General features: G+C 31.9%; 1 long non-coding RNA gene across 1 annotated transcript; it reads left to right on the top strand.

The window, feature by feature from the left end:
- Positions 1-282: 282 nt before the first annotated feature.
- LOC129980572 (uncharacterized) lies at positions 283-10,797 on the top strand. The gene is made up of 3 exons (XR_008785251.1): positions 283-335; positions 3,279-3,499; positions 10,480-10,797. It is a non-coding gene; the product is annotated as an uncharacterized LOC129980572 (long non-coding RNA).
- Positions 10,798-11,326: the final 529 nt, after the last annotated feature.

Genomic DNA, 11,326 nt, shown 5'->3' with positions numbered 1-11,326 from the left:
AAGAAATATAGTTTATAGTGCGTATTTGTAAAACTGGAATGAAATTCTTAGAATTAAATGGAGTTATTTATCGCAACTTAATAAATAAAAAAAAATCCATATTGCAAAGGCTGCCGAAATTTTAATAGCATAAAAAGATTTCAAACAATCATGATTAGAACCTGGACCCATAGCTTAAGGAGTTATGCTCCAGTCCATTGATTTGAAGTGAAGTAGATTATAATTTGCAAAGATTTTTTGGTATAGTGATATCTCACTTCGTGAGAATTCTGAGTCGGCGAGGGGCGTTCCCGACTGCCTTAGGATTGAGACAGACTCCTGTTAATCTGATAAAGGTAATTTTTCTCGTGCTTCTATCGCAAGTTGTTTATTATATTCGGTAAATATAAATATCATTACTATGCGGATGTTTTCTAGTACTTTGCTTTAGGTTATAAACTGATAATTATAGACCATTGCCGTTCTAACAGTTTTTTTTTTTTTTTTTTTGCAACCTAATTTTTCTGAGGAGTTAATTATTTCATAACCCTGTAAGTATTTTGCTGCAAATGAAAGTGAATAATGTTTGACGCTAGTTTTTAATGTTTCTGTAGTTAGTTATCTATGGAATATTCATTCTCAGCCAGCGTATAATATGTATCCTCGTTTGCAACGTTTTGTCACGCAATTTTATTGAATGCCAAGTTGGTAATTGTGAGCCATTGTTCTAAAAATTAATTTAATCTCATTTTCGACACTTTTTGGACGTCTTTTGAGCATTTACTCTTCTACTCTTCTTATTTAAGCGAAATATGTTGATTAAGCTCCAATTATAACAATTGCTTTATTGTTGAAGAATTTTTAATTGAAGTTCGAATAAGAAATTTATCAATTAAAAGTTTCAACGGCATATCCCGACAAACAATTTGCTTGTCCATTTGGGTCACAACCTTTAAGTTCAAAACCTTTATGGCTATATTAGTATGTGCAATATTTAGTTCACAAATGAAAAACAATCGCTTTCTAACAGCATTTTATCTCTACACTATGAAATCTGAAACTATAGAATTACGAGAATTTGAACAATCGAATTCAAACATATTCCGACCTATTTTTTAATGAAACTTCTAATATCTCATTTCTAATTGTTTATTTGATATTTTTTTTTATCTCGGTTGGTTTTCTCTTGAACTGTGAAATCTATACTTAACAAGGAAGTGTATATATTTGTGCCGGAAGTTTACAGGACAGCCACTAAAACTATCAAATTCGGCACAGGTATACTTTATAAAATGAATGTTTATCTCTAAGCGATTTTATGAAACTTTAATTGCATACTAAATGAAACTTGAATTTTCTTGGGTGATTATTTCCTGAAACCTTGAAGCAAAAACTTAGTTTCTGCGTCTTTTTAAAATTTAAAAGATTGTCTAAGGAAATGTTATTACCATACAATTTTTCTGAATTTTGACAATATTTAAAATAACTATTAGTTTTTCTTACATTACATTATTGTAATGATATTCAAACCATTTGTGTTTCATCAAATAGCAATCGCATGACTTCCTTCCATTTCTGAAAGCTTCAGGAAAAAACGCTTCTACTAATCCTGGAACAAACTGTAATTACATTACCTTAAAAGATAACTTGAAATTTGATTTAGAATACTCGGAAACTTAATTTTGAGAAACTTAATAAACATTTAAACGATATCATGGAATTATGCTTCATTAGGAACATGCTTCAGTTGAGGACAGAATCATGAGCGTGAAGTTATATTTACGAGATTCAACATAAAACGAAAGCAATATTTCCAGAAAATCCGTCGGTGGTTAGTCTGTAATACTCTCCAACCTGAAAGCGCCTGTATTCGTCATTGAGAATTCAAAGTCGCCATCCTTGGGGTATCTGAAGATGGAATGTTGCAGATATTGTTTTAACTTTAAAAATTCGCCCGAAACTATGTGAGCTTAGTAGCTTCTCTAATGCGTTGAATTCAAAGATTTTATATGCAAGCGTAGTGTTTATCTTTTAAGATAAACGGACCAAAACGAGCCACTCTGATGTCGAAAATGCAATGTATGGTTACAAGGTAAAAATACCGCTAACTTTAATTGCTCAATTTATGTAGAAATTTTTTGTGGAGTTCACATTTCAAAATTATATACTTTGCAATTATCCATTGCATTTTGTTCATGAAAAATTTCAATCTTAAATGAAATTTCATCTAGGGGCAATTGAATGATTGGATTATGTCGTATCTAATAAGTTATGCTTTGCGTTTTGATGGGTTTTAATTTATCATGCCATTTCTTCTAGCTTATTATAATCGCTAAATTTCGAACTCGAGTTTTTGATGAATTGTTATGTTTCAGTCCTCCACGAGTTCGGAAACTGTCTTTAGAGATGTCTGTATTTGGCCATAATCGAAACGCGTTGAGCTACAACAATGAAACGTAGCTCAAAATTTTAAGAGCTCGATTAAATTTTGGCCAAAACCATTCGCAGAACATCTGTTAGAGTACAACACAATAGCTATGAAGTATAAAAAGGTAGACGCTTGGTATTTGGTACAATTTTAACATCTAAATTGTCTGTGCCAAATTTGAAACTAACCAGTCAATGGGTTGACTGCCAGTAAGTATATTTGCATGTGATAAAAACTCAACATTTAATAAGATGAAATCTGGCATGTGATTTTCGTACAAAAATTGGATTTCTAACAATTTTAATTTCGATCGACAAAAAATCCTTATATTCTCGGTTCACTATAATATTGAGGTACAAAACGGTCATATGCGGACATCAAATAAAAATAAATTCGTGGTTGTCATGGTCTTAACAATGGTTCAAAATTTAAATGCTAGGGCAGGAGGAAAACATCTGTATTAGGGAGTTTCTTGAAGACGCTTTGGCATGTTTTGTCAAGCATTTGTTCCACATCAAAAAAACAAACTGATTATCTAGCATCAGCTCAACACCAGTAAGCTGTCTTTTAATTCTTTATTAAGTTTCGCAAAAGATGAGTCTCACTCGTGCATCGAATTACTGAATCTTTAATCTGCATTTAAGTAAAAATATAAATCTAAAAGGCAAATCATTAAAACGCTTCACTACCCAAATGCCCTTTTCATAGAAATTAAAATAATGCCCCAAATAAGTTGCATCATCTGATTAGCAAAATAAATCACTGTCAATGGTTTTATAAACTGAGATCTTGAGGGATCATATCATTTTCTATATTTTTAAGTTGTGAACAGTTTAAACACGTTTCATTTATATATTTCCGTTCTTTTGAGGCTATTCAATTTGTCATCTCATCTGCTATTGTCTGGATACTTGGTGAGTCGAGAAAATTAGTACAAAAATGTCGGGATTTTAGAAGACTTGCTATACAAGAATCGACTAATGCCAAACACAGTGGAGGCTGACTTCCGTAATTATCTGCTGGTGCAATTAGTTTCAACAAGGATAACGCTGGATCCGAGATGCGTTACGCCAGTACGGGACTTTTACAAATGTAAGTAAATTGAAATATCATTTTTCTTAATTTACAATTACTTCCTATCAACTTTTAAGCTTAAATGCTGAATGTTATATTTTAAGCAGCTTACTTAAAATTGTCTCCTGAAATTAATATTCAATTGCTAATGCTATTTATTGACAGTAAAATCATACTAAGTATATTACTAAATGAGTTTGCTGCATGTGCTTGGTAGAAGTGTTGATTTTTTAATTGCGATTCCATGTTCATTCATACTTTCTAACATATGAAGTACTGTAATCGTCGAAAAATTCAAATTCGAGATTTTCACCACCCCGATTATGAATAACACGAAGTTTGTTCGTCTGTGATACAGTTCAAAAATACTTTGAGACAGACGGGTGAATTTGGACTACGGGTTTTTACGCAAGATTTTTAAATTGTTGCCAAATTATAAGCAAAATCCGTCCTAGAGAAATCTGCCCTGCTGCTTAAATAAAAATTAGCACTAACTTCGAGAGTTCAGATGCAACTTGGTACATATTTCAATAGACTAGTGTTGCTTTAAATCTAGACATTAACAGAGTTAAACTAAACTTGGTACAGGCTTAATATCTATAGTATAGATCTCTATTAAATTTTGAATCAAATCTATCAAGGGGTTCACGTTAGTCGGTCAGTCTAATTTCAAAAGCATGTAAACATATCTATACTTGTATAAAGCTCAGGTGTATGTGTGTGTGTTGGCGCTCTACAGGTCAGACCGTTTGACCTACAGCTACCAAATTTGGTACATGTATACCTTGGAGGTCGGGAATGTTCACCTGGAGACAATTTTTATGAATTTTTAATTAAAATTTTAATTAAAAACTAACTTTCCCGCCAAAAACTTTTCATTTTCCCCACCGCCAAATGAGTAAGGCTTCAGTTTTTTTTCCTACTCTAATTAGGTTAGGCTTAAAATGTTTTCGACCGATTATTTTAAAGGATTCGTTTTATTTTCTTAGTGTTTAATGTATTTAAAATTAAACATTGTTAATGAATCAATCTGGCCATGATGAATCTGAGAATATTTCGACAGATTCTTGAAATATTACATAAATTAAGATATTCTTTAGTTTAAACGCTCAGTGACTGTTTTCAGTAATCATAATACAAAAAATACTTTGTTTCAGTAAAAAATATTACTATATTAATTGCAGATTAATCCTTTCCACTTTAAATTAAAGTATAAATTTTATGGGAGCTAACAGAAAATTAGATACATATTACGTTATGATTGAAGGCCTTTATAATATTATAAGTGAATTATATGACTATCCAAAATTTCAAGTTTTAAAATATTTTGAAGTAGCTATTAAAGTAATTGCATAAAATATTTATTAAAATTTTAATGAACATTAAGATTGAAGAACCGGCTGGTCGCCAAAGGCGGCTAGTATATATATATATATATATATATATATATATATATATATATGGTTTTGGGTCAAACCGATTTCAAACGGTTGGAATAAATGCGCCTAAAACGCATTCGGGTACTATTAACCGCATGCTAGGTATTAATGGGGACTCCGTAACATTCTGACGAATTTAGGGTCACACGATAAATTCTTTATTGAAATGAATATTTCATAATTGAACACCAAAGCCATGGAACATGTTCTCTGGAGTAACACCTTTTTAGAGTATGTGAGTTTTGGTGCCCACTTCAACTGGCTCTTATTTGTACGGTTAAGAATATATTTAATTCTTCAGTGTTGAAATAAATTATATATTGTGAAGCAAGATACTTAAATTTACCGCTATTCCCAATAATTTTACTCAACTAAAGCAGTCTAGCCAATTAGCAACAGGCTGTTTCAGTCATAAACTCTGCTTAAAATCATCCTTTCAGCATTTTTCAATTTGTTCATAAAATTAGTTAAATGTTTCAAAACTGTCAATTAAAATCCGAAATGTGCTCGAAATGGTTAATGGATCTGTTGCCATCTAGAATGTTTTTAACCAATTGAGTTCAGGAGTAAATTTACGCCATTTAAGTCAAATGCCGATGAAACTGCTCATGCACTCCACTACTTCAATTACACGCAGTGATGTGCTCTTTCATACATAAATTATGAGTTTAAAATGGATGCGGCTTATTTAATATTGGACGCCTTTCTTCACCAATTGGGTCACCAGGTGTAAAACTCACAAAATTCAGTTAAATATTTGTGCTTTGGTCTCTTAATAGCTTAATCAAAATATTAAGCTTTAAATTCACAGTTCCATAGCTCACATTATAGAAGCCTTACGACATTTTGTCCATCGTAATATCTATTTTCTGTCATCTCCAATTTGCCGTAAGATTTAAATTTGAATTTGAAATGAAAGAGAACTTCAATAAATGCGAACTTTTTTACTAAAACCAGTCATTTTTAATTACAGAAAATCGAATCTTTCAGTATTGTAAGCTTATATGTATCGAAGAATATTTTATAATTCAGTGAACTTCTGATTCGTCAAATTCAGTTTTTTCTTCAAAAAGATTTGAATGCGGCAAGTGTTATTTCAATCAATAAATTTATTTCAGAAAATTATGAATTCTACGTTATACAGTTCTTCGATCCTGTAAATCATAGTCGGTAAAATTATCTTGCTTCTAACGGTTGTCTTCCGGGATCAAGCCTGATCTAATTATAATGCTTTGAATATTATTTTAAGATTATCAACAATTGCATTATTTTAGACAATCGGCCTTAGAAAATCCGAGCCCTGAGTAGCGCTTTTTCGTCAAGACGATTCTTTTTTTATAGAATAGGCATTCAAATTTTACTTAAGACATTTTAATTGCAAAAGTAATTGCAAAACTTAATATATTTTAATTGCAGAGTGTGGAATTTTTAATAAAATAGACTTGTGACATTAATATTTAACGACTTATAGAATATAGGATTCGTATAAAAAATTTTTAATGTAAAAATAAATCTGAGCGTAATTTATAGGAATATTTGATTCAAACTATATAAAATGCCTCATTTAGGCTAATTCGCGTATGTATCTAATAAAGTTGTAGAAATCAGCTGTTGGTCCCTGATTAGTGTGGATATCCTATGTATTAAGTTGTATATGCCTTAAATAAGATTGAATTATTGAGCTGATAACCATTTTAAAACATCGTAGAACTTTTTCTCGTATTGCTTTTTTAGAAAATATCGCATTTCATACAAATGCTAAAAATCGCATTTTTAGGTTAAAATTTCAGAGAGTTAACTCGGTCTTTTAACTGGAGTTTTTGCCAGCGTAATTGCAATATGATAAATAGAACTACTTTTTTCTACGCACTTCATTTCTTTGTGAAATAAATTGTTTGAAAACATTTAAAATATTTTCTTAAAATTCATTAAAAGTAGAAACTTAATTTATAAGTTAACATTGGTATAATTTGATTTGTTTGAACTTTAAAATGATGCAGAAACCATTTGGGCTATATTTTCGGAAGTCATAGAGGAAAGATACCGATATTTCGCTTCATTTTCAGTTAATGAAAATTCTGATTGAAATTTGCATCTTTTCCCGAAGTAAAATTCCCACCCTCTAAAATGCGTTTCTGACAAGTTGACTAGTTCTAAGTCAAACGGTTTTGTATGTAGAGCGCAGATATATTAAATTAGCATGAATAGAATATAAAATACGGCGAGATTTTTCTCTCCCTGTATTTCATTTTCTGACGAAAGCCATGATAATGTTCAAGCCACAACTATTACGCCGATTTCCTCAAAATTTACTTTCTCATAAAAAGTATTGCAATTTGCAAAAAAACTCAATTAGGGATTTTTCACGAATCTTTTCAGATATCTTAAAATCCACATCGCCTTTCTGGCATTTATTCCCGTTTTTCTGTGAAAGTAAATTCAAACGCTTTGAGCTAAAAAGATGAATTTGGTGTGGGACTTAATATCAAATTAATAGTTCTGTCAAATTTTGGAGAAAAAATCTAATCGGGGAAAGTTAGTCGAAGCTATCCGAGTAAAACGAGCGCAATAAATACAAAACTTAGAACCAACGCATAGTTAAGTGCAGCCAACGTATAGTTTGATACACAAGTTTAGCATCTAAAATTTGGATTCGGTTCAAATTTGGAATCAAATTCGTCTCCAAATTTGGATTTATCGATCTGTACTTTTGCATGCATATCAACGCAATTTAAGTTCATATACAAAATTCTATTTATTTCAGATTACATTTATATCTGTCAAATTTTTGTTTTAATCAGTGAGCAACCAGTGGGAGTAGTTTCACTAAGTTTCCTTTCCAATAAGTGTTATTCCAGAGAACGTCACATGTAACATGTGTAATTGTATTTTAAGCATTAAGTATGTGTTATGTATATGCAAAAACTTTTTACTTAGACAAGCCACTTTGAAGCCCATATCGTTATGTCAATTGACACCCTTGGGGCCGGCAATGCTTTACTTGGAGAAATTCGAATTAAAATGACTTGCTTTTAACAATGTTTATTAAACATAACCGGAAAAATAACGTACGATAATTCGGTCTTTGTACCACTGAACCGAACTAATCATAGTCAAGCTCGGAGAACGCCTTGCATGGCATTAGTCTACTATAGACAAGAAATGCTAACTTTGACATCAGTTTGCCATTTTTATTGAATCCGACTTTTGTTCTTTGGCGAGTTTTTTGCCGATTAATCCTTGGTTTGAAGCAAAGAGTATTTGAAAATCAAATTTGTTGATGCAATTTTTTTGTACAGTTAGAAAGTCTACACTTGTAATCGCAATCACATGCCAAATTTGTAACACTCGAGTAAAGTTTACACATTTCTGAAAGTATGAATCGGCCAACTGTCAACCAAGTTGGATTTGGCTCAAAAGTTCATAGATGTTAAATCTGTGTACCGAAGTTAATCCATTTAGACCCGTCTTTGTAATTACCGCTTTAACTTAAATTCGAACAGACATCCACTGGACGGATTTTGTTCAAAATTTGACTGAAATCTACAAATCTCGTGTGAAAACTGAGTTTGTTGGACATTTGGAAAAGATCCATACAGAAAATTATTTCGGATCCGAATTTTTATGGTGTCTTTGGTTTTTTTCGAATTCCGCGCCATAGTTTCAAGTAAACTAAAGGATTCGAACCCGACCTTTTTCGTGATTTGTGGTTGGCAGAAACTGCAATGAAAATTTGGTTGCTATTTAAACTCGCCTCATGTAAGTACTTTAGACGGAATATGCGAAGTGGTTTAAGCTCTTCGGTCGAGGCGGAAGATAAGTTAACTGTGGGCAACTGGTTTGTTGCTTCACCTTTTTTAAACGGTTTCTTTCAGTTCGTTTAAACTTTAGACAGAAAGGATAAATGGTTCGAATCTGTTGACCAAGATCTGGTAATGTTAATTTGAACTTTGATTTTAACATTTATCGTATTTTGATTGCACCAGTAATGAGCACATTGACTTTATACTTTATAATCAATAAGTTACTTTAAGGAAATTGCTTTCAACTTTATGCCTCCTCGACATAAAATTTCTCTGCTAAAATTTGGGTTAGTTTACTCAGAGGAATAAGTTTTCATATGTCTAGCTTAAAGCTTTTTCAGTTCTGCCATATAGATTTAATGCTGGAAGAACACGGACGAACTGATATAATTACAAAAATGTTTATTTAATTCGATTTCTAAAATGTGGAGACTCGTCAATATCGAGTTTGAATTTTTTGACGATTACAATACTTTATCGATACATCGTATACGAGAAAATGCTAGTAACGCCAAAGATTAATATTTAGTAACTATTGATCACCAATGCCAGTCAAAATATTGGCATATTTTGCCCAAGATTCAGTTTTATGTGAAAGTGTAACGTTTATGAAATGAGTTTGGAGAAAGCCAATCCAATTTTTGTTGGATGGAAAAGAAACTGGTGGTCTTTATATAATCCAAGTGTCACCTGCTCCATGCCGCGCTTCAATTTTTAAGCTCTCAAAATATAAAATTTCGATATAGCCCCAGAATCACCCTCTGGAGTCATTTCGTCATTTTTCTTCAATTTACGTACATATCTAACCAATAAAAATGTTGACGGCTTAATGTTAAATGGCATTTTCATTTAGTATAAAATTTATTTTATAGATTTCGAAGAACTAGTCACCTACGGTGGCTACAGATTTCTAAAATTACAAGCCTATTGACATGACATTTGCCATTCGAAATTATTTTAACTGTTTGGTATCTAACTCTGTATACTGTGTACAAATAAGAATCAACTGGACGGAGTCTTGCAGAAATTTTCGCGCATACTTTCTACTTCATCGTCACACTTGCCTTCCTTCACATATAATTGTTGAACTTGGACGAGATTGAACTCCACGGGTGCTGAACTTTTCAACCCCTGTATGAGTCTTGCTCTAGAAGTAGAGAATTTTTTTGATGAACCATATATTCAGAAATATAGAATCTTGGTTCAACTGAGGTCACAATTTAGCAAAACTTCAATTTTAGTAAGATTACATAGACAAATAACATTTGATATAAATGCGACGTTTATGGCGCTGCGTTTTTGAGTTATCACTTTTATATCCACAGAAAAGTACAGAACAGATAAAATCTCAATAGATTTATTTCGAAATTTTCCTTTTGTATTTTTCACCTTAAATGCTAATTCTATATACCAAATTTTATCTATCTAGCTCTTTACGTTTTGTAGTTATCGTATTCATTTATGATCGTATCACATTTTGTAGAACTCTAGCGATATTTACAAGATATGTAAAGACCACATACCAAATTTCATCCACCAAATTCAGTCTGCAAGTGTTCAAATAAGATCCAAAAATGTTTTTCGAATGCGGAATGGCTTAAAGCGTGGATTCGTTAAAATGTAGAGTTCGAATTTTTCGAATGTTCACAATATTTTCTTATAGTTCAGACATGATTAAGTAATATTTGGTAAATTAAATTTTATCTCATTAAACTTTATAATACTTAGAGGTTTAAATAAAGTTATTTCTTTTTAGGGTTGTTGGTTCTTTCATTACTGAATGCATATAAGAATCTACTGCAAGCTGCTCTGAAGGAGGAACCTGACTTGAGAAGTTACTTCAGGAATCTGTTATTCCTGTAAACCCAAGCTTGTTTGCTCTTCCCGAACAGATCAGGAAGTTTCTTCAGAAAATACAGCCCGGAAGAGCCCAAGGAATTGAATTTAACATGGTAATATTTTTTGACTTAAATTATAATTAAAAATATCTTTGAATATTTTCTGGATTATTTAAGAAATCTTCATAGTATATTATCCAAAATAGGATGTTTCTAAAGATATAAAATTTGTGTAAAATGAGCATGTGCAATTAATACTTGAAGCGCTTGACAGACTCTAAATTCCCATTGTAGACTGTCTTAGCAAGTGCTCTCTGCTATTTGATCAGACTTCTGTGGCAGATTTTTCCGAGTCTCGACGAAATTTCAAAAATCTGACCTTGTTAGCAGAAAAACTGCAATTTTCTTTCGCAATTGCATGCGAAAGATCTTTGATACAGAAGCTCGAATGATTTTGATTCTTTTTTGTCCATTAGATGTCTAATTTTCAGTATGTTAATCGTTTTAAGTGTTGTGCAGTTCATTGCGAAGTAGTGTAGAAATCTTTTTCCAGTTCTGAAAGCTCGAAATACTTCGATTAACGTACGGCGGTTCAGCCTCTTCCCTTCCCCCCCCCAAATCTTCATTCCATTAAGATTAGAATTCGAAACTAATCCTTCTATAAGTGGCTGCTCCGAATAATAGCATACAAGCCTCGACGCATCAATAAAACTATTGTCTGTGAAGAATACGATATCTTGTCTTGTGTTTTGATAGACCATGTAA

This window comes from Argiope bruennichi, chromosome 8 (genome assembly GCF_947563725.1).
Source record: "Argiope bruennichi chromosome 8, qqArgBrue1.1, whole genome shotgun sequence".
NCBI classification, from domain to species: domain Eukaryota; kingdom Metazoa; phylum Arthropoda; class Arachnida; order Araneae; family Araneidae; genus Argiope; species Argiope bruennichi.
The sequence above is the reverse complement of the archived record's forward strand: the minus strand, read 5'-3'. Positions and strand labels throughout refer to the sequence as shown.